Source organism: Hipposideros armiger, unplaced genomic scaffold, assembly GCF_001890085.2.
Source record: "Hipposideros armiger isolate ML-2016 unplaced genomic scaffold, ASM189008v1 scaffold_14, whole genome shotgun sequence".
Classification (NCBI taxonomy): domain Eukaryota; kingdom Metazoa; phylum Chordata; class Mammalia; order Chiroptera; family Hipposideridae; genus Hipposideros; species Hipposideros armiger.
The window spans coordinates 77,738-100,539 of NW_017731364.1; the positions used below are offsets into that span (position 1 = coordinate 77,738).

General features: G+C 37.7%; 1 long non-coding RNA gene across 2 annotated transcripts in view; it reads left to right on the forward strand.

Moving 5' to 3' along the window:
* The first annotated feature begins 279 nt into the window (after positions 1-279).
* Positions 280-22,802, forward strand: part of LOC109371450 (uncharacterized) — a 128,954-nt gene continuing 106,431 nt past the window's right edge. Inside the window, exons 1-2 of one of the 2 annotated variants that reach the window (XR_002121877.1) lie at positions 280-414; positions 527-599. This is a non-coding gene — a long non-coding RNA (uncharacterized LOC109371450). The remainder of the gene's footprint in view (positions 415-526; positions 600-22,802) is intronic. The other variant, XR_002121876.1, reaches the window with a different exon arrangement.

The window sequence follows — 22,802 nt, forward strand, 5'->3', positions numbered from 1 at the left end:
GTTTGTAATCCAGCCCATGGTTTCCTAGATACCGTATTGTCTATTCTGTTCCGCTATGTGAAAAATGTTGAATATCAACAATGGGTTTCAGTGCTGTATTGTTGAGTTTTGTATGAACTAATCTAGCTTCACTAAGAAAAAAAAAAGAGAGAAAGAAAGAAGAAAAAAAGGGAAAAAAAAGAACCACAGCTTTGGACAAAAGTCTATAGCTAGTGCATTTGAAACTCCCCTTGCACAAGGGCTGACTGTAGCTGAGAGAAGACAGTTTACTCATTTGCTCTCTCCTTTCATACAGTCAGCTGGCCCTCTTCTCAGGTGTAGATCACCTATTATCATTTCACCTGCTTTGATTTTCTGATGAGGAAAGTCCCAGGACTTATCAGCTGGGATAGGCCTCTGTTCAGTGTTTGGAAGGTAAGCTATTTGCACAACTTCTCTGCTCTAGTGTGCTGGCCTAGCTCTAGAACTTTACAGCCTATCACTTATTTTTAACTTTCACTTTTTCTTCTCTCTTCCTCTTTTGGAGAAAGAAAACCTGACAGGTTTCTCCCGGAAAAGTGGCCATCCATGGAATGGATGAAAGGTTCCTTTCTATTCCAGTAAGTAATTGACTTGTAACTAAAAATTGAACTGGCTGCTATGTCAATTGCAATGTGAGCTGCTGCTGGCACAGGTGTTGCTTACTCTTTAGCCTGGAAAGAAAGGGGCTTAACCTATGATTAAATTTCAAGTTAGTTGACCTCAACATGATAGTACATAATTCTCACTTGCCTACGGAATGGCCTGAGTTCTTATTTTGACCGTGGTTCTGACACCTGCTTTTTTAATGTTTGGTGTAGCTAAAGCTAGAGTTGCTCTTTTGGTTAGAAATAAAGTGGGTGGAGAACAGTTCTAAGTAAATAACAATGTTCAGCTGACTAAGTCTTTAATCCAGTGCTCAATGTGTTCTATTTTTTAATACATAAACTCTTAAGTTCATGTAAATTATTATTTAAACTTTTATTTTAAAAAGTGTGGATTCATGGACAACTATTTTATTGCTAGAGCTAGACAGCAAATACAAATCAATGAATTACAAACAAGCAAAGAATTATGATGCTAAGGGCTTTCAAATGTTTAACTTTGATGATGGAGCCTGTTATAGGCTCTTTAAATATGCCTTGCACTTTAGTGATTATTTTAGCCCTAGGAATGAAATGGCAACATTGTTTTTCCTAGTTTCTGTTAATCAAACAAAAGACTGTTTAACTTTAGCAAGATGGCACTATTTTGGAGTTTTGGAGACAAACCTATATCTACTTTCCAAAAGCAAAATAAAAATCAGTGACATCTAAAATTACCATTTACACCTGAAGCTATTCTCCATTCATTTTATGTAAAATGGTTGCATGCTAAGACTTGGTCTGTAAGGTGAGAGCAGCGTGGACTGTTGTTTCTTTCTTTCTCCCTTTCTTTTTAACCTGAGACTCAGAGTTAGTGCTGATGATGCTTGCTTAACCCTGCTGTTGGTGCCAGGCTGTGATGGGCTCTCTGTGAAACCATTTCTGACCCTCTGTGTGCAGTGGTGAGCCTGAATTTTTCCCCTTCCTTGCCCATCACTGTCAGTCAATTATGGGATTGAACTGAACCAGAAAATCTGGTACAGTCTGGTAATTAGTACAAAGGGTTTCCAGTCTAGTGTAAAGACGGAGATGCAAGAGCCCCAGCAGTTACAGAAATCGTTTTGATTGGCCGTGGACATTGCCTTTTAGTGCTGCTTACTGACTTCCTAAAGATATTGCCTCCTACCCTACAGGTCTTCTCCTTCAAGTACATTATGAACCTTTTTTAAAGTGATGTGTGTGTGTGTGTGTGTGTGTGTTTCTTTTTTTAGATCCAACTTCTCCCATTTTTAGTCTGTCATTTTTGCCTATCAAACAGACACATTTTGACTTGCCCAACAAAGAACCAAGTTATCAACACTCACAGAAACTGACATTTTTAATTCAGGCTTCATTATGTCTTTGAATTATGACAGTGAAGTACAAAGACATTTTAAGAGTTTTTTCATTATTTTTTTTAATCCAGCATTGGGATGTTTATCTTTCTTTAGTATTCATATTTCCTTTTCTACCTTTATTCTCAGTAATATATAATTAGCATTATCAAAACCATCAGCGATTATCCTTTATGACTTTTGACCTTTATTTTTTAAATATGTCTCAAGCTACCATTCTCTGAAATAAGTAAAAACTCCATGAGAGATTTTAATGAAATATTTTAAGGTTATAAAAACAATGAAATAATTAGATACAGGGAACAAACTGATGGTTGCTAGAAGGGAGGGGGATGGGTCAATGGGTGAGAAAGGTGAAGGAATTATGAAGTACAACTTGGTTGTAACAAAATAGTTACAGGGATGAGAAATATAGTATGGGAAATATAGTCAATAATATTGTAAAAACTACATATGGTGTCAGATGGGTGCTAGACTTATGGGGGATCACTTCATAAATTATATAAATGTCTAACCACTATGCTGTACACCTGAAACGAATATAACATAATATTGAATGTCAACTATAATTTAAAAAATATATAGTCACAGAATGTGAAGTACAGCATAGGGAATATAGTCAATGGTACTGTAATAGCTATGGACAGTGACAGAGGGGTAGTATACTTGTTGGGGTTATCACTTTTTGAGGGGTGTAAATGTCTAATTACTATGTTGTTTTGTACACCTGAAACTAATAACAAAATATTAAATTAAATTAAAAAACACAGCATCTCTGCAGCACAATAAAGTGAAGTGCAATAAAAGGAGGTATGCCTGTATAAAGGTTTCACTTCTTTTCTATAAACAAAGGAGGTTTGTTTTGGTGACTAATAAAATGTAGTTGCAAACCAAAAAAAAAAAGAAAGAAAGAAAGAATTTAAAATGTGAATCTCTTTTAAACATCGACAGTACATGACTAGGCAATAATGGATTACATGATAAACTATAACAACAAAATAAATTTCAGAAAAAAATATTTTGTAAATCAAGCTTGCATTTGATGGTAAGTGCAATTTTATAGCCTATTTTTGATCACACATTTTTAACTACTACTTTAGAGTTCCTGGATTATTTTCAATGCTATTTTTGGATAAATTACATTTTTTTGCAAAAGCAAACATCCTCTTTAATTATAGATCACAATCACTCATTAGTCACACATTAGATACAATGAAAGCATTTGGTAGCTTGTCACTGCCCACAAAAGATAGATATATATATAGTTAAGGGGAGATTAATTCTGACACCTTGTACAAAACTGCAAAAGCAACAGTGCCCAAAATAACAGAAGCAAAATAAAGCACAAGGTTTTTCATTTTCAAGAATGCTATTTTTAGAACAATCCACATCGTGATTTTAGTTGTGATGCATGTATGTTGTGTATTTTCTCGAGGATTCTTTATTTACCCACATCTTAATGTAGCTTTAAATATCTGTTTTATCCTATGTACAATCTTAAAAGTAGTTATGTTTCCATGTCTGCTACTGATTTTTACATGTATGACTTGCTATTAAATTTCAAGAAAGGTTAATATTGCTTTTGTAACCCTGTCATGAGTAATGCATTTTCCCAGTAAACATATCATAATTGTAAAGGCTGTTCAAGAAGCGTTTCTGTTGTAATAGTTTCGCATTCATTTCTCTATTGTTTTTTAACCATAATATAGTGTAATGCTTTGAAAAAAATACACATATTTATATAATTAACACTTTTTGTTTTTAACAAAACCTTGCCCATTATAAACTAAAAAGGTCTTAGAAAATCATATAAATGGGCAAGTTTTCAGTGACCATATTTGCACTGAATTTTAATTCACCATCAAGTCTATAAATTGAAATGTATCCATAAAGTAACTAAGGGAAGAGTACATTCTGATAATATTGTTCTTATTTTTTAATCTAAGATATATGTTGAAATTCAAAAGGTGCTTGACACACGTCGTATGGCAGTGTTCTATGTTCTGTAATAGCTGAAAGCTGCGTGGATCTGTATAAAATTACAGGGATTCACAGGCTTTAATAAGGACACAAACATTCTTTTCTACCTCAATCTTCACTTCCAGTGGCAGGCGAAAGACTTGGAAAGAATCCTAAAGATTCTCTAGCCTCATAATTTTCAAACTCTGTACCCTTGAGCTCTTAGGTTCTTTGAGGATACTCAGGGCCATAGGGGAGGGGAGGCCAAGTGGCCTCTTACCTCCTTGGGACGAGAGCATCTCTGCTTTTATCTGCTGTGTCTATTAGAGTTCCATGTAAGATAGAAATCCCATGCTGAAGGAAAAACAGTAGAAAAAATTACTAACTGAGGCCATCTTTTAGATAAGGAAAACAGGGTTTACTTAAGGTGGCAGACTGAGTCAGTGACAATATCAATTTTGTAGTCCAATCTCTTGTCCCCTAGTCCTAAACTCACTCTACTAAAGTACAATAAACTTCCCCTACATAATCACGAATCTTTTTGTGTAATCCTCCTAAGCTATATTATTAAAAACACACCCTAAGAGATCCACAGCCCTACGTTGAAAATCAAGATACTTACTAAGGATACAGCATCTAGGTGGCAAATGCAATCCAGTAACATGCTGTTGACCAAAATCAAGCCCTTCATTTGGCAATATCATTAAGTGTGGGTACATCTTTACAGCGCTTGGGTAAAATATTGATTCACCTCTTACTTAGCAAAGTAATATCTTGGGAGAATTTTTAAATTTTTTAATTGTGGTAAGACATACATAAAACATATCTTAACTGTTGTTAAGTGTAAAGTTCAGTAGTGTTAATTATATTCATGTCGTGCTTGGGGGGGTTTTTCACAGTGGAAAAAATTAACTAGGACTCAAATCCAAAAGAAAGAGAATTAAAGTACAGCTGGATTAAGATGCAATTTTTCCCAAAACATGTTTTATGAAATACTACTCCTATAAACTGTGCCAGGAAAAAGAGTAAAATGATTAAACAATTTTTGGAAATGTAGCATACTATGTCCCTCTCTATGGAATTCACAATGAAAATTCGTTTTTGAAAAAACTATAAAAAATTGTACTGTAAAGATCTCTTTGAGCTTTGTGTAATATAGAGTATCCCAAACTATTTTTCTATAGACTTGCTCTACATTTTTTGAAAAAAAAATCTGTTTTTATTCTTTAGGGATAATGTTTTATTGAACGCATTTTGGGAAATCCTCCTCTAATAGAATTTTAGAAGTTAAAAAAAAAAAAGAAAAAAGAAAAAAAAGACCTGTAAGGTAATATTTACATTAACTGGCTCTGTATTTACCAATCCTTTATCTTCATCTTATAGATAGAATATTGATAGACATCTCATTAACTCGATCACTCAACAAATATTTAGGCACAGTGCCAAATTCTGGGAATACAGCCATGAGTAAATCAATCAGGGCCCCTGACCTTACAGAGTTTATAATCCTAGTGTTTATAAAAGAAAATACAGTGAACACATGCACTATTAGCTGTTTCTGGCACTCATAGTTTATCAGGCTATATTTGTTTTGTTTTCCCTAACTCTAAAATGAGAGAAGAGAGAAAAAAAGCAAAAAAAAAAAAAAATAGCAGAACACCATCCAGAAGTTTACAATCTGCTCTTTGAATAGAGATATCCCAAATTTTCCTGAGATCTACTTATGCATCAGCAATTAGATCTGCCATAAAATTCTCTACTAATCCAAAGATGGACTTCTATTATTGAGAAAGAGGAAGGAAGAAAAAAAGGAAGGAAGGAAGGAAGGGAGGGAGGAAGGGAGGGAGGAAGGAAGGAAGGAAGGAAGGAAGGAAGGAAGGAAGGAAGGAAGGAAAGAAAAAAATAATGTTTCCTGGTCTCTCCTCCTATTGTAACTCCTTAGCTGTTGATGTTATCTTCTGTATAAGAAGATTCCTTTCAAGTGTCAACTAAAGACCTTGTTTGGTCAACCATCTGCATGTCATCAATGCCTTTCTAAGAATCCAGAGTGTCAGTCAGTCAAATTCAACTCTTGGTGGTAACCATGGGTCCTACCTCTGTCAGGAAATATTTTCTCTCATTAAGTATCCAACCTTCTCTCCCAGGTTCTGACCTGTATACTGGGGAACCTGTGTCTTCATGTAAGCAGAAGGTGTCTCCTAAGCAAAGGAAAAGAAAGGCCAGTGGGCGTAGACAGTGCATGGTTCCCCAGAACTGTCCCATCCCTAGGATCCCTACACAAGAACATTAGACATGTTCCTGCCAAAAGATGCCTTTGCAAATTTCAAGAAGAGCCTTGCCTTCTTACTGGACAGTTCCCTCAGATCCCATTTTTTATATGGAAGTGAGTGACTTGAGGGGTAACTCCTGTACATACCACTTGAAAATAAATACTGTAGGTTACGGACCTTTGGTAACAGAGATGTGAAAAGGAGGAAAGGTTGTAAAATTTAAAAGACAAAAAAGATGCTTAGAACTAAAAATAAAGAAAAGAAAAGAAGGAAGAACTTATGCCAACTATGGTTTCTTAACTGCATTTGCTGTCATTGATGTGTCACAAGTGATTCTGTAAATCATTCCTGAGCTCAATCCTCGGCAATACTGCAAATTTGTTTTGCAATTTCCCTGCTGATCCTCCCAGCCTTTTCTTCCACAGAAATAATGTGAGATAAGATCATTGTCAGAATACTATGAGAAAGGACTTAGAAAAGAATTTGGGATTTTCAAGTTAAAATTAAGAGCTGTGTTTGTTTTCTTCTAGTTGCCGGAGAATCAATTTTCTAATTCTTCTCCTCTCTGTCATTTGCCTTTTGATAATATGCTAGGCCATACAGTACTTGTCCCTTTCTATTCCTTTTAATTAACTTTTTAAATCAATTATGGTTACTTGCATGGATTTCTGTTCTCTCTTCTCATCAAATTTGTTTGGCTTATTTTTTATTTACACACCGCTACCCACTGCTGTGAATTAACAATAACAAAAAATCTGCACTCTTCCCTTCCACCTCTTGAACTGGAGAAACAGTTAGCTAATAAGAGGCTAAATGAGCCTTAGAGTATAGAGAAGCTGGAATCCTTAAATTATTTAAATTGAAAAATGGCTGGTTTTACAATCAGAAAAACTCAAGTGGACCATAAGCCCTACTTGATTGTCCCCCCTTATCTGGATGATCTTGTAATGACAGCTGGAGTTATCTGCCATCAGCATCACTGTCCACAAAAGCTTCTCTGCTGTCTGCTCAACTCTTTAGCAGCCCTGGGGAGCTGGAGCTATTTCAGGAGAGAGGGCCCTATAGGATTGGAAACTTTATTAAAATGCAAAGCTGTCTCTAGTGACATAAAAGCTCAGTACAAAAAAAAAAAAGAAAAAAAAACAACGATGGATCTAAGACCACAGAGCCAGAAATCATGTGTAGAATGAAAAACTGAGATTTCATATACGGCCACCAATAGGGTAGGGTCAGTGTAAAATAAAAAGTCATGTGAAATAAACAGCAGTGTGAAATGAAAAGCAAGAGATGGAGGGAAAGGAAAATATAACATTTCAACATGAGTAGTACACCAGACAACTGCGTGTCAGACTAGCCCTTGCAGAATTATGTCTCAGGAAGCAGCCCTGTGGAGTGTATTGTAGGATGTCAGGGCAGCTGTCTGTTTTAAAAGGTTAGGGAAGTACCCCCAAAACATTCCTGACTTGCTTTTGGTAAGTAATTTATCATACATGAGTTTTTCAGAGACTCTTTGTTACTAACAGAATTAGTGGTAATGAGGTAGGAGTCCAGCACACTTTGACTTGAAGTCTGCAAGTGGCCCTCCACTCCACATGGCCATATGACCATGAGGAATCATCCTCAAAATGCTATATTGTAAGTGTGTTTGCCCAATTTGATCCTTTGTACTGAAAAATAACAAAATAAGATCTTAAACGTATTTGACACTATCCGCTTAACTCGAACAACTCCACATATATTTAATCACTAATCAGTTGAAATGTTGAAATGAAAACCAAGGCACTAAAGCATTGAACAGTTAAGTAATTTGTTATAAACAAGGAAAAAATGAAAAACAAGGTCCAGGTGATTTCAATTTGAGTGTACTAAGTTCTTCATATATACATCTCTTTCTTTCTTTTGCATTCAGAATTCCTTACTACATATAAAACAATGACTCTACGCACAAAAAACATAAAGAATATTCCAAATAACTCAGTGCTCATGAAAATCAAAGTAATGTGTCCACTTCTGCTTTGAAAAAAATTTCTCAGGAGAGATATATTAACAATATCATCACCACTATACAACTACCAACAAGCATTTATTGAGAGCTTACCATATTTTTCTCCAGCCCTTCTCGCTTCTTCAAGCCTCATTTTCCCTTCTGCTTGGAAATCTTGAAAAGGAAAAAACAAAGCATTGGTCTAAGTTGGCCTAACTGATCATTTCTCTTTTTATGCAACTAGCAAGTTCAGTTAACAAATGAAAAAGCTAAGTGAAGCACCCCATCCCTTCATCTTTAGCAGAAGACATTAAAATTACTGGTCAGATCAATTACTCCAAATATCAGGAGAACCTCCCCAAATATGTAATACTTTTGTCCTTATTTTTCCTAAAAATATTGTGCTTACACTTGACATGTTTATAAACTGATTTTTTGTGATGAGAAAAGATTGGCAGAATTACTTAAGAAATGCTTTTTTCCATTTTTAGTTCAGAGATGGCTTAAGGTGTGATCTTGTAAACAAGCTTCCTTCTCCAATGGGAGAAAACAAGTTTCTCTCTGTCCCCCCAAAAGAAACTGGGCGTCAGGGTGCAGAGAGGCCCCTTTGTCCAGTTCTCTCCTCCACCCCCATTAGAATGCACTGTTGCAAACTTGAGGTCCAGTGAGGAACTTCTTTAACTTGGGAGGTTGGTTTTTGCAAAACCCAACCTTTGTTCCACAGGGACACTCATATCAAATGACAGTCCCCCACAGTAATGGTAACTCTACCATATTCCAAGTGCAACTGGAGTGAAAGCAATTATATTACAAGGAAAACCTTGAGTTTGCTGGAATTAATTCTTAAATATGTTCTCTACAAACCCCAGACTTTATTATTATTTCACATTTCTCGTAACACATCTTAGTCACAGCTGATCACAACACACCACAGTCTCATGACTCTGGTGTTGAAAAAATATCCATTTGGTGAAACTGGCATCCCAACTGGGAGAGTGAATAAATGATAAGAGATCCTTAGATCTCTGGAGCTAACCTGAGTCCTGGGAGGGCAGTCTCCCTCTGAACCAACACTGGCTCTTAGGAATGTTTAGCAAATGATTAGACCACATCACACTGCTCTCCTCCCTTCAGCCAGGTTGGCTCAACAGGCTCCAGTGTATGGGGCAGGGCAGGACAGAGTGTGTTTACATTAAACTAGGATTTAAAAACGCTTATACCAAAATATTGTTAACAGCATGAAATTAATGTTATGCGCCACGACTACATTTCTCTTTTTATTAATTGTATTATTGACATGTGTTAGCTTGGACTTTACATTGAAAACAAAATTATTTTTTAAATTTTCAGTGTACAAAATGCAATTTTGATTCTCTGGAGAGCTTTTAGAAAGGCCAATACTGAGACTACATCCCAGACAAGTTACATCAGGATCTCTGAGAAGGGAACCCAGGCATCAGTATGTTTGAAAGATCCATGGGTGATTCCAATGTGTAAGCAAGTTTGAGAACCACTGGTATAAAAAAGGAAAAGCATGGGAAAAAGAGATCAGTGTAGTGAGATATTAAGAAATTGTGGGGCTGGCTGAGTGGCGCATTGGTTAAGAGCTGGCTTGGGATGCCAGAGGGCCCCGGTTCGGATCCCACATATGAGGGCCAGTGACACTGCCCTCTACAGCTAAGATGCTGAACAACAGCTCAACCTGGAGCTGGGCTGCCGTGAGTTGCCGGCGACTGCAGGTAGGTTGCCGTGGGCTACGGTGTGTAGCCAGCAGCCAGCATGAGTGGCCAGCAGCCGTGAGCGGCTGTGCAGAAGCCGGCGACTGATCTGCCTCGCCCGGGAAGAGCCCAATGATGGTGCCAACTTGGGCCAGTGAAGCAACGTCCTCCACAACTAGACTGAAGAACAAAAGGACAGCAACTTGTCTGTTCCCCTTCCCCCAATTCCCCAATAAAAATCTTAAAAAAAAAAAATTCTGGTCATGCAATTATAGTTGGTGTTAGATTTGTCGACCTGATATTCTGAGGGCCGCAATGATCCCGGAGATGGACCTAATACATCCCCAGACAGCAGTCACTTCCTGTTCTATCTGTGCATCTATCTGTGGAGGTTTCTATCCCTGTGAGCCAAGGAAGGACAAAAAGGAAGTGGCAACTTCTTTATGGCTGCAGAATGCTCTCAAAATTGATTGAGTAACTCTTTCTCTACTTTTCTCTTTTTAGAGGCGGGTAGAAGAAAAGAGTCCCAGGCCTACTACAAACTTCCTGAGAATAGACAGGTTCAGGCCAGAGTTTAAAACATCATTCAGAATGTCTTTTGTGGGTGAGGTACTAACTTAGTCCTTACTACAACCCTATGAGGCAGGTGTTAGATGTGCCTCCATTTTACAGATCAAGACACCCAGAAACAGCTGCATGAGAAGGCTGCCCTGGGCCGTACAGCTCATGTGTGCCTAAGTCTGGACTTCTCACTCTAAGACAGATGGAAAACTGACCAAGGGTCACCCAGCTATTCATGGACAGCTGTCTGTGTCAAAAGAATCTTCCATTCTTTAAGTAGAGAATCAAATTAGTATGCTAATTGTGTTCTTTGCTAGTATGTATAAGCAAGCATTATACTCACAGACATAGAAAAGAATCTTAGTATTCAGACACCGGTATGGTATTTGTCCTCTTTTGAAACATCATCGCTAGTTCTCATGACCAATTTAAGTCTACTGGAGTTTCTTTGATTAAATATATATATTTAACTAATAGATGCATAGGCATCTAAGCTCAGACTTACAGGGAACCTTTGAAAAGAGGGTATGACTCCTTCTTGTAACATTTCTGAAAGTGGAATCCTGAATTCACGGTGATAGAAAGGAAAAAGAAAAAAATCCATTTTGTATGTTCTCCTGATGAAATCCTAGAGTGTGGTAGTGAAATCGGGATGTGGCATCAACCCCAAACAGCCATCTGTTTCCTATTTTGTAAACTTTTTCTTAACCAGAAATGGCTAGCTACCTCAAAACACAGCCCAAGGTAGGACCAGACCTCAACCGATTTGAAGAAGGCAGTTTATCTTTTATTTACTCATCAGGCATTGCTTTGTGCTGATTATGTGTTAAGTGCTGTGGCTCTAGCTTCTTCATTTTTAGCCCTTTCCCAACTTATGAAGACTCCCTGTCCCTCTCTCTCTCACGCTCCCAATAGCCTGCCCCTATCCTTCTACCCTCCGGGCCAAACCCTGTTCTCAGATCCTTCGTTCATGTGAAGGTCAAAGTGGTTGATAACAGCTAAAAAGAGTTATGATTTCCAGGGTGCTATGCATTTTTAACAGGGATCAAATCCTTTTGGCTAAAAGGGCAGTGCTCTGGTGATGTAATTACATGCGGTGCCTGTCTGGGGCCTGATGAAGGCTGCTCCAATCTGGCCACTGCAGTGGCACCCCTCTGCTCAGCTGAGGTCACATCCATGACTTTTCATGTTTGTATCCCAAGTGCTTGGCACAGTGACCAGTGTAGTTGGCACTCAATAATGAAGGAAGCTCTGGACTAAGGAAAACAAGTTGCAACAATAAAGATGCCCTGACACAGATGAAGGGGAAGGTGCTGGGTTAGTTTTGAGCCAAAACGCCATGGGGGAGGCCAGGCAAAGCCATAAGAAAAGATAACCTAGTCCCTTCATTTGAACTTCCTTGGAACCCAGTGTCAGTTTTGAGAGACTTCTGGGAGTTCCCGTCAGCTCTCAGATCTACAGGTCTGGTTTCTCAGCAGCTTTGCTGCACTTCAATTTGCTGCATTTGAGTTGTGCTGAAGTTGGGATAAAGATTAAATGAAGCATTTTAAAAATATTTATTGAGCACCTACTATGAACCAGGAATGTTGTTAGGCATTGTAGAGATGGTATAAGACCCAGCCTGTCCTCATGAAGCTAACATTCTACTTAAAGGGTCTGATGTGAAAGCATTAATTATATAATTCAGTATTTAATCAGATTTGTGTGAACCGCTGCAAAGGAAAATTGCAGTGTATTAAAAAATCTTATGTCAGAGGGACATGACCCTATACAGAAGGCCAGGCAAAGCTTCTCAGAAAAGTACAAGTCATTTCAGCTAAGCCCTGAAGGATGAGTAGAAGTTAGACAGGCAGAGAATTCATAAAAAGAGTGGACATTTCTAATGAACACCTTTAACATGTGATCCACTAGAGCTAATCCTGAGAATTGTCTTGGTTCCTTTCCTTGATGTTGTTCATATAGAAAACATTTTGAAGCCTTTACGACAAGCAGCCTATTCAAGGCTCTCAGTTCAGACAAAAAAAGATGTTGACATAGAGAAAGAAATAATTTCCATCAATGCAGACAGCTTCCTGAGGCACATGCAAGTATACAGTGATCTCAGCCACCACTGCTTCCCTGTGCTCTCGCCTAGGTCATTAGCACGAACACCCATTTGACATTTACCATCAGTACACTCTAGGCCAGCAGCTTTCAAATTCTGAAATGTCCACAGACCAGATTTTCTGTATGGCTCTGTCCAGAAACCTTCAGCAAAAGAAAAGGACTTAGGAAAAAGACAATGAGTCAAGAAACTGAAAACTTCAGAGAGAGCCCAGTCTGTGTAAGGGATCCTTTAACCATCCCCACCCACCCTTCTTTTAAGGAGCCAGTACTTTGTAAGTTTGCAAAAAGGCATTCCCAAGCTCATCAATGCTATTTTATATATCATGATATTTTAGATCACCTTCCCTTGGCCCGGTTCTTCAGCTAATTAAATTCTTGTTCCTAAAAACTCAGCTCTGACATCTTATCCTCTTACCCGACTGGCCCAATCTAATTTAGATATCCTTCCTTTGTGCTCTCATAGCATGCTGCACTTTTATACCTTATCACAGCTATGTTATAATAACTGATTTACTTATCGGGCTCATCGACTTCTTGAGGGAGTAAGTTCTTTAAGGGCAAGACTCATGTTTTAATCATTTTTATATCCCTGGTCCCTAGCCGAGCACTTAAAAAAATACACTGAACGAATTAATGTCCGTGCATGATAGTTACTTTTTCTTTCTTAGCCTCTAGAGAGATGTGGAAACTTAGATTTTGCATATCTAGTAAATAAGGCTGGTCTTGTAGGTGGGAAACTTGACCTGTGCTAGTCTCATGTGCTTCTCCACTTATAGATAAGCTTGTTGCATTTACCTTAACCAGGCTGCTCTGTAGTCTTCCTTTGGAAACTACAAAATAGACCAGTATACATGGTCCCAGCCGACAAATACATCAGTCAAGAATAAGGTTGGTTTTGATGTTCAGCCCTGAATAAGATACAACCATACGCATATCTGATCTTTTGGCCAATGCATTTTAAATAATGTCCATGTTTCGCATTAGGAATGGCATAATTTCCAAGATAGAAGCAAGGAAAGAATAAACTATGCCTAGCAGGATATTTTTCTAGTATTTAAATATTTATTTAATGATAAAAGGGAAAAGATATATTAATAAAGGAATACTTGGATGCACGTATAAATATAGTACAGTCCACAGGAATTATCATCAAGTGATAAGTTAAAATAAGGGACTTATTGGCAAAATGACATAGCCATCAAACATAAAAAATAAAAGCTTTTGGAAGATCAAATTTTCCAACCAAACAGATACAAATATCATTCAAAAAGTGGAAGAGTGTGCTTTTAAAAAGTACTAAACCAAAGGAGGCAAAAGTTTGCTGTATGAGGAGAATATATTATAAATGCTAGAGAAATCCCCACTCTACCCAATCTGTGTCCTCACACTCCTCCCCTTATACACACACACACCATCTTCACCTACACACATCACGGTTATCTTGTCTACTTGCTCTCCTGAAATAACCTTAATTTGAAAAACAGGAAGTTAGAGACAATAGTAGAGTAAAAGAAAGTTCCTTCCAACTGAAATTCTCCTCCTTCCTTCTCTGCCTATTATTCTTCAAAGATAGGCGTAATGGCCACCTCTTCTATGAAAACCCTTCTTGATCCACTATAGCCCTCAGCTAACTGTCCCCTTCCTCTGCATTATCACTACAGCGTACCACTTTGCCCCTTCTGCACCATTTCACTACCTTTTATTATAGTTGCCTACCTCTGTCCTTCCTCTGAAAAAGAAGCTTTCAAAGAGGGGTTGTGTTGGGGCCGGCCGAGTGGCTCAGTTGGCTAAGAGCTCGCTCAAGAGTTTGAGCTCTGAGCAATAGTGGTTCGAATTCCGGCCTGAGCTGAGCAGCTGCTGAGCTGCCAAAAGGTGGCAGGATGGCTCAGCTAAAAAAAAAAAAAAAATTATCAAAGAGGGGTTGTGTCTCATTTATCTTTATATTCCATTCTCCCTCTCTTCTTTCTCCATTCCTAACCCAACACCTGGCAAAAACTAGGAACTCAGAAAATGTTGGCTAGATGGAAGGGAAGAAGAAAAGAAGAAAAAGAAGTTTTATTTTTGAAGAAAAGATCCCTTGTCTCCTTTATTCAAAAATAGTTTATCTTTCTAAAATCAGGGGGCAGCCTTTTTCCCCTAGACATTAGGGTGTATGCCCTTGAACACCTCACTTTGGCAAAGGGCCCAAATTCCATCTCCAACCAGCTCAGGCATTTTCAGTTTTTTTGTGGTTCATTCATGCTTTGCCCCTTCATTGACACATTAACATTTCATGGTGAGTGGGTCCTGTTCAGCTGGCAGCCCTGCTCAGCCCCCACACCTCTAAGCTGTCCTCACTTCACTAGCTCCCAATTGCCTGCCTCTTGGGGAGCTCTGTCCTCATCGTCATGTAGCTAGAGGAGTGTGTGTCTGCTGTTGCCGTACCTAAGTTTTGATCATTAGCAACGTGAAGCAAACTCAGAGAATGAGAGACTTCTGCTAAGGCTATCTTCTCTTGACTGTGTTCTTTTCTAAAGCACCAAGTTTGTTTTAAGAAAATGAGAGCAATACAGATAATGAAAGAAATGGACAGATCTAATATCTGCTTAATTTAATATCTGGTCAAAATCTCTAATGTGTTTTCTCAAATACCTATACATCTCTTACCCCCATGCCTTCTGCAATGAGTTTCCTGTGCGATCTTGTTTTGTAGGTCAGCACTTTGTACCTTAAACTCGAAAATAGCAATGACCCATGAGCAAATCAGTAATTAAAAACTAGTATCAATAAAGCACGGCATACAAGGGTTTCTGTTTATTGACATCCAACAGGGAATTATATACACGCACGCGCACGCGCGCGCGCGCGCACACACACACACACACACACACACACACACACAATTCATATAAGGTTAGCATTTCAGGATTTACTTGTGTGCCGTAGGCCCTTAGTAGGTGCTCAGTAACTCCCTGCTGACATACTGATTAGTTTTAGTAGCTCCCCGTTATTTCTATGAAGACAGCATTTTCTAGACTTTTCTGATCAACAAATGAAACGTGCATTTCCTTAAAGCTGTGGAAATAGAATAATTCCTATTGCGAGGTTATTTATTACCAGCCAGGCCCTCATCTTGCTCTCCGGGGCTCTGATAATCACCTATTTCAGAAGCCATTAGCCTTCTGTGTGTTGTAAAGCACTCTTCACCATAACGCGTCTGCGCCTTTGTGTTCCAGGGGGCGGAATGGTGTGTGCTGAAGTAACAGACCTCTGTTGACCAAGTAAGAAAGTCTTTGATGCACAAATAGTACATTAGACTGCTTTTATTTGATAGTGTTGAAATTAAACAGCGTGTGGAATCCCTGCCCAGCTATAGGAACATATAAAACCTTTGAGAATATGTACATTAATTCAAACGCTTAACATTACAGAAACACAAATGTGTAAGAAAAATACACATCGAAAGAATGTAACAGTGAAGGCTTAGGCACTTACAGGAGGACAGCAGGAGCTGGATTTAACTTATCGATTTTTGAACCGCTGTTTTTTAAAAAAAAAGAGGCAAATATTGCTTTTACTGTTTTCAGATAATAATGACTGTTGTTGCCAATTATAAAATTTAATTAGCTATATAAATGCCAGAGGAACAAATAGTGGGCTATTGTCTTGATATCTTTCCAGAAATTAGTCTTTTAAAATAAATTTGCCATATTAATCATCTAAAAATATTTTTGATCACTGAATTAATAGTTTGCAGCCTGTTTTCAGGTCCTCATTGCCATAGGTGATTGCTTCTTAATTACTACACGGGCTCTTTCTATTCACTCATATTAATTCATGTTTTCTGGCACAGTCCCAAAAGGCAGCCTTGCCCTATATCTTCTAATTACTTCTATAATTGAATTTGCCCACTTTTTCTAACCTATTTTTTAAACTGACTGTGTTTGTTCATGGTTTATTGTGTCTTTTTTGTGTCAGTTCTCTGCAAGCAGAATGTACATTGATTCTTTCCTCGTTTCTCATTAATTTTCAAGAGCTTTGCTGCATGTCTGTTTTTTCAGTCTGTCAGACCTATTGCTAGACCAAAAAAAAAAAAAGACTCTTATTATTAAAGGTTAGGTAAAATAGACTGAAGTTAATTAATTCATTAGTAACTCTGAGCCAATTACTGAAGCCTTCTCTTATTTATATACTTGTTAACAAGACAGAAATGAGAAAGGCCAATTACAGGCACATGTCCTTCACAAGTTCAGCAAGCCCAGAGCTGATGCATTTATTGACACCTTTCCACAAAAAATTTCAGTTTATATATCAGATGTTTGAAACTGCATTTAAAAATTATTGGCTATCTATTAATAAATTTTAAGGTTTTTTTTCCCCATCCAAATATCTTTAGGATGTCTAACATTACAAAATTCTTCTCAAATAATCTCAAGGAGTACTGCTTAGCGTTAGAACAATTACAAATACAGAAGAAATTTGACTTATTTTCTGGTTTTCATTATTCTCTTTTTTTTCGAAGCTTTTACATTTTTAATTCTTGAAATGAGATCATTGATTAGCAGATCTCATATACTAGCTCCCTTTAAAATATGTTCTGCTTGATTTTTCTTGAATGTGCCAAAGCCTTACAACATGTGGAAAGGCAATTTTTTCCAGATTTTTCCTGGTGACCGATGTAAAAATATTTAACTGCTTCATCCATGTAAACTACCTGCACAGTACATACCTGCACAGGGGAAGTATATCCATTACTTCCCCTTCCCTGCCTCAGAAATATTTTGTTAATTTAACAGGGTTTAGGAGGGAAGGGGGCCAGGGATCGATCAGTTTTCTGTACATCCGTATCAGCATGGGACCAACCAATCAACAGAGTCAACTGACACTAATGTCTCAATAAGTTGACTGGTTGTTTGAGTTAAAACTAATATGGGTTATATTTTTTCTTTCTTTCTTTCTTTCTTTCTTTCTTTTTTTAAATACCGTGTGGATGTGGGTCCCCCTAGTTAAGTGACACCAAAATAATGTCGTGCTTACTGCTACCTAACTTTTTAGTTTTTCCTCAGTCCCAAATATATTAAAATTTAACCAATTATTTTATAGCATAATAATGACAATCACAACATTACAAAATGAGAAAGACTCTCAGCAGATGATTAGTCCAGGTCCTTGATTCTTGGAAGAACAAAGGAAAAAAGTTTAAAATGTGTAGTGTACCTTACTCAGGAAGCTTTTCTTAATACTTCTTTCCATACCCTCTTTTTTTTTTTCTTCATACTCTCTTATTTAGAACTATTTTCAGGAAATTTTCAGTTTATATCCTGCATTATAATAACTTGTATCTTTTCCTCTGCTGAATTATTACCTAATTGAGGAAGTAACAGTATTTTATATACTTTGCAGCCCCAGCATTTAGTGCAATGTCTTACAAATAGTAGGCCCTCAGTAAATATATTTCAAAAGAATTAAGGATAAGAAGTCTATTATCTCTTTTTAATGTGTTCAGTGTCTAACCTCCCTCACTGTCTAGGTTAACTAAAGAATTTCATACTTGAAATCAGTTAATGTATCTTAATTTTCTGTGGTAACTGCAATAAATTGCTAACAAATGTTTCATTATTAACTCATTATGTAAGCTTCTCTGCTCCAAGATTGAAAATCTATACTAATTTTTCCTAGGATGAGCTGTTTTTCATTCATTTAATTATATATGATTTTTTTTAAGGCCTTACCCACCTCAAGTTTGTTACTTTGGGCCAAGACCACACAAGCCCGTTACTCTTCCCAATTCCATGTGCAGTGCTGTCTCTGTATTTTCAGAAACACCTATGTGAAATAGAAATTAGATTTACTGGACTGCTTTACTCTTTAGAGCTTTTACCCATCAGTTCTTTATGCCCCTGCTTCAATGAAGCTGGTTTTACTTCAGCTGACTTTTGTATATTGTCCTTGTCTTTCTGTTTATTCTTTCTTTCCCTTCTTTCCTCCCTCCCTTCTTCCTTCCTTCTTCTCCTCCTCCCTTCCCCCTGCCCTCCCCCTTCCTTCCTCCTTTCTTTCCTTCCTTCCTTTTTTCTTTTTCTTTGTTTTTTGAAATAAGGTATTTTATAGCTATGTCTCCTAATAATAGTACTGCATATGTTTATAATGATTTCCCAGTGTACAACCACTTCACAGATACCATCTCATTTGATCCTTACAGGCTAAGTATTATCCAGATGAGAAAACTGAAATTCAGAGAGCTTAAGTGACTTGCCTAAGGTCACAAAGCTAGTTACAATTTCAATTTTTAATTTTTTTAAAGATTTTATTGGAGAATTGGGGGAGGGGAACAGCATTGGGGAATTGGGGAACGGGAACAGATAAGTTGCTGTCCTTTTGTTCTTCAGTCTAGTTGTGGAGGACGTCGCTTCACTGGCCCATGTTGGTATCATCATTGCACTCTTCCTGGGTGAGGCAGATGTTGTTCAGCATCTTAGCTGTAGAGGGCAGTGTCACTGGCCCTCATGTGGGATCTGAACTGGGGTCCTGCGGCTCAGAGCTGGCGTCCCAAGCCAGCTCTTAACCAACGCACCACTCAGCCGGCCCCCTCAATGTTTAAATTCTTGACTTGTTTGCCTGTGAGGACAGAATCCAGAAGGATCCCTTTTCTTAGTTGACTCTTACCTTTTGTGTGAAGAAACTACCTAATGTATTCCAAACGTCTGGATAGGTCATTATAAGAAAGAAAATGTGGCCTAGTACTTTCATGTGCATATACCATCCTGTGAAATGCAGATTCTAATTTAAGTCCTAATTTTTAATGCACGCTCAGGTTATGAGCAGGGTGGGGGTAGCTGCCAGTCCATAGGCCTCACTTGGAGTTGTGAGATACAGTAGACAGAGTGAGGCTTTGGGGTTGTAGACGTTTGATTCAGGTCCTGGCTCTTCTGTTTACTAACTGACCTTGGGCAAGCTACTTAGACCCCATGAGCCTCAGTTTCTTCATCCTTAAATGTTACGTTTCTTACTCACTGAAAGCCAAGGGAATTGACTTCTAGTGAATTGGCCTGCTTCCTCTCCACTACTGCCTGGCTACTCTTCCTAAACTCTCCCTCCACTCAGAAACTTTCCCGTGAGCCTCCCTGCCTGGGGAATGATACACAAACTCCTCCCCTTGAACCTCAAACCTTCAGTGTTAGAGCCAAAGGCAGCTTTCTAACTTGATCTCTCCCTGCTTCCTGCTCAGGCCTTACATGTAGCTAACTTATCAACTTCTTGATTCGCCTTTGTCCCGGCCCATCCTCATCATCTCTATAGAGCTCTAACCTTCAAGTTTCTTCTTCCATCCAGGCTCTTACTGGAAGCATTTCTCCTGATCTCCATCCCCTGCCACTCCCAACTCCTAGATATGTCTCTCTAGCATCTGAGTTCTATAACACTCTGTTTATATCTTTGAATTCTTTCTTTTCTATTTTATCGTATGTTCTGGTTTTTTCTGTAAGTATCTCATCTCCATGAGGATGGGGATTGGGTGTCACTCAGATATCACAGTGGTAAGAACATGGCCTAGGGGTACCCAGACTAGGGTATGTCCTTCAGCACCACCATTTGCTGGGACAAACCTCCTAAACCTGTCTGAGCTCCAGTTTTCTCATCTTTAAAAGTAGGTTCCAAATAATACCCAACTTGCAGAATTACTGGGAAGAAATATAGTATATAGTATATAAAATAGCTCACACAGTATCTAGCATGTAGTAAGAGATCATGTCAGTGAAATTGAATAGATTAGAACTGACCATGTAATCCCAGCACAACTCAGACATTCATTCTAGTGTGTGAACATCTGGGCCCAAGCCCAGGTTTCCGATCTGTGTGAACATTTTAACATTTTCTTTTCTGGCTATGTTTATCTCAGTGTTGTCTTAGAATATTCCATATTTGCCCCTCTTCAAATCAAACTACACTTGTTGATCTAGCTTCAATGAGTATAAAGTGCTAATGAAAAAGTAACATAGTATGGTTTAAAAAAATAAACAAAAAAAACATGTGGCTTATAGTTTACATTGGGTTTAAATCCAAACCGCCACTCTCGCAATTTTCCTAACTTTTCCAAACTGTGACAATCTCAGAAGTAGTATTTGGGATTTTTTACTTTCTGCTTTATGTTTGGATTTTTCGGATTTTTTTAAAATAAAAAGCATATTATTTCTATAGCCCAGAGACAATAATAATACTATCCGGGGTGACAGCAATAACTTTCAGTGCCCTAAATCTCCACTTTTGTAGGTTGAATTTATAAATTTCACTTGCCTGTTCAGTGCCCTTGTGGATTTAAATGTTTTGTTTATTTCAGTAATTGCTAAGGAGCAATCCATTTCTCTTTTAATTATTGGTTTGTCAGAAAAGTCATGATGTATTTTTTCTATGTTTATCGTTGCAAAAATGCATCATGACTTTTCCGACAACCCAATATTATCAACTAATTTTAAAAATACATAAATCAATAAATTGTATCATTATTCAGTTTAACCTTTGGAGGGAGTGGGGCAAACTAATTTTTTTTTTTTTATAACTAGAAGTTAAATGTTGTCAGTGTAACCAAAGTTGCCTCTGCCTGGACACAGTACGAGAGAGGGACCCAAGTTGCATCTAAACTTAGGGCTGTCAAAGCCAAAGTCACAGCTATAGTCAGTACATTGTTTTGTTGTGGGTAGAGGGATTTCAAAAGAAAAGTAGAAAATAGGGCAAACCTTGTTTTAATCAGGGAGTATGTGGAAAGAAAATTAAATGCCTATGTTACAACTTATTCTTTCAGACTACCAATAACATTTTCCCGTAGCCTCAAGAGACAGTCATAGAACAATGGCTCATAGTGCTTTTAGAACAGGGACTGAAGTTGTGTGTTATGCATGTATAGTCCTACATAGGAGGAAGGCAGCGTTTAAAGCTGCTGTTGCCTCCTAGAAGAAAAGAAAAAACCAACTGGGACTCTGAGTCAAGTATGTATGCATTTTCTGTTTTTCTGTCTTGTGGGTCTTTATTGCTAAAAATAGTTTTATGAAATTGCTCTGTGCATCTTTAAGTTTTATGTGGTCTTGTTTGCTATTCTCAACTCTCAAACCATGATATAGTTATGAAACATCTTGAATTATTAAAAGTAGAGAAATTGCATTTTATTTGTGCCAGGCAATGTCTTCAGAAACAAGGATTTTACTTTTTATGAAAAAAATTACAGCAAAACCTTGGATTGCGAGTAATGTGGTTTGTGAGTGTTCCACAAGACGAGCAAACATTTCTAATACATTTTAACGTGGTAAACAAGCGATGTCTTGCAATATGAGTAGTTTGTTTCCAGAACAAATTATGCTTGCAAACCAAGGTATTACTGTATTCCTTTTCATTATAAGCTAGACTAAGGGATGATACCAGGATGTTGTCAGCTTGAAAGCTGTAATGTTGAAGCTGTCTACATAGCTGTAAACGAACTTGAGATTGGATTCTTTTCATGGCCTATTTGGCCAATGTAAAGCACCTTATTGGGCGAGCAAATCTTGAAAAGTCACCTTGAGATTTAAACTACCAGTCTGCAACATACTGATGATCAATTTAACAACAATAACAGCAAAGAGATATTTAGTTTTATTTCATGCAGCATAAGCACAAATTGAGACATGCTCTATCAAATAAATGGTTATAAACACAGGCTTCAAGTCAGACTAACCTGAACATGAGCCCTGGGTTTAACACTTGCTAACTACATGACACTCAACAACTTTACCTCCTGAAATCTGTTTCGTCATCTGTAGTGTGGGGATTATAACTATTATGTCAGAGGTGAGATGCACATTGTTTCACATTTTAACATCTCTAACATCAGGATGCATCTTATAACTGATGGTGTGTCTTGGTTTAAATAGCAACATTTTTCTTTCTTTCTTACTGGTACATAAATTAATTGTGTAGTTTACAAACTATGACGTTGGATAGTCAATTAAATAATTAGTATATACTTTATAGCATTGTTTTGAGATATAAATAAAATAATGATGTGAAACCTGTGCTCTAGAGCTTGGCCCATCGAAGACTCTTGGTAAATAGCACCCATGAAGGTTGTATAGGATGATTTTTGTAGACGCTGGCATTTTCCTGTCTTTTTGGTCATAATTTATGTTTGCTGAAACTAGAAGTTAGTTTCCTTGCAAAATCCTTGTTGTTGGAACAGTCTGTCTGTTGAATTGGTCATCAAATTT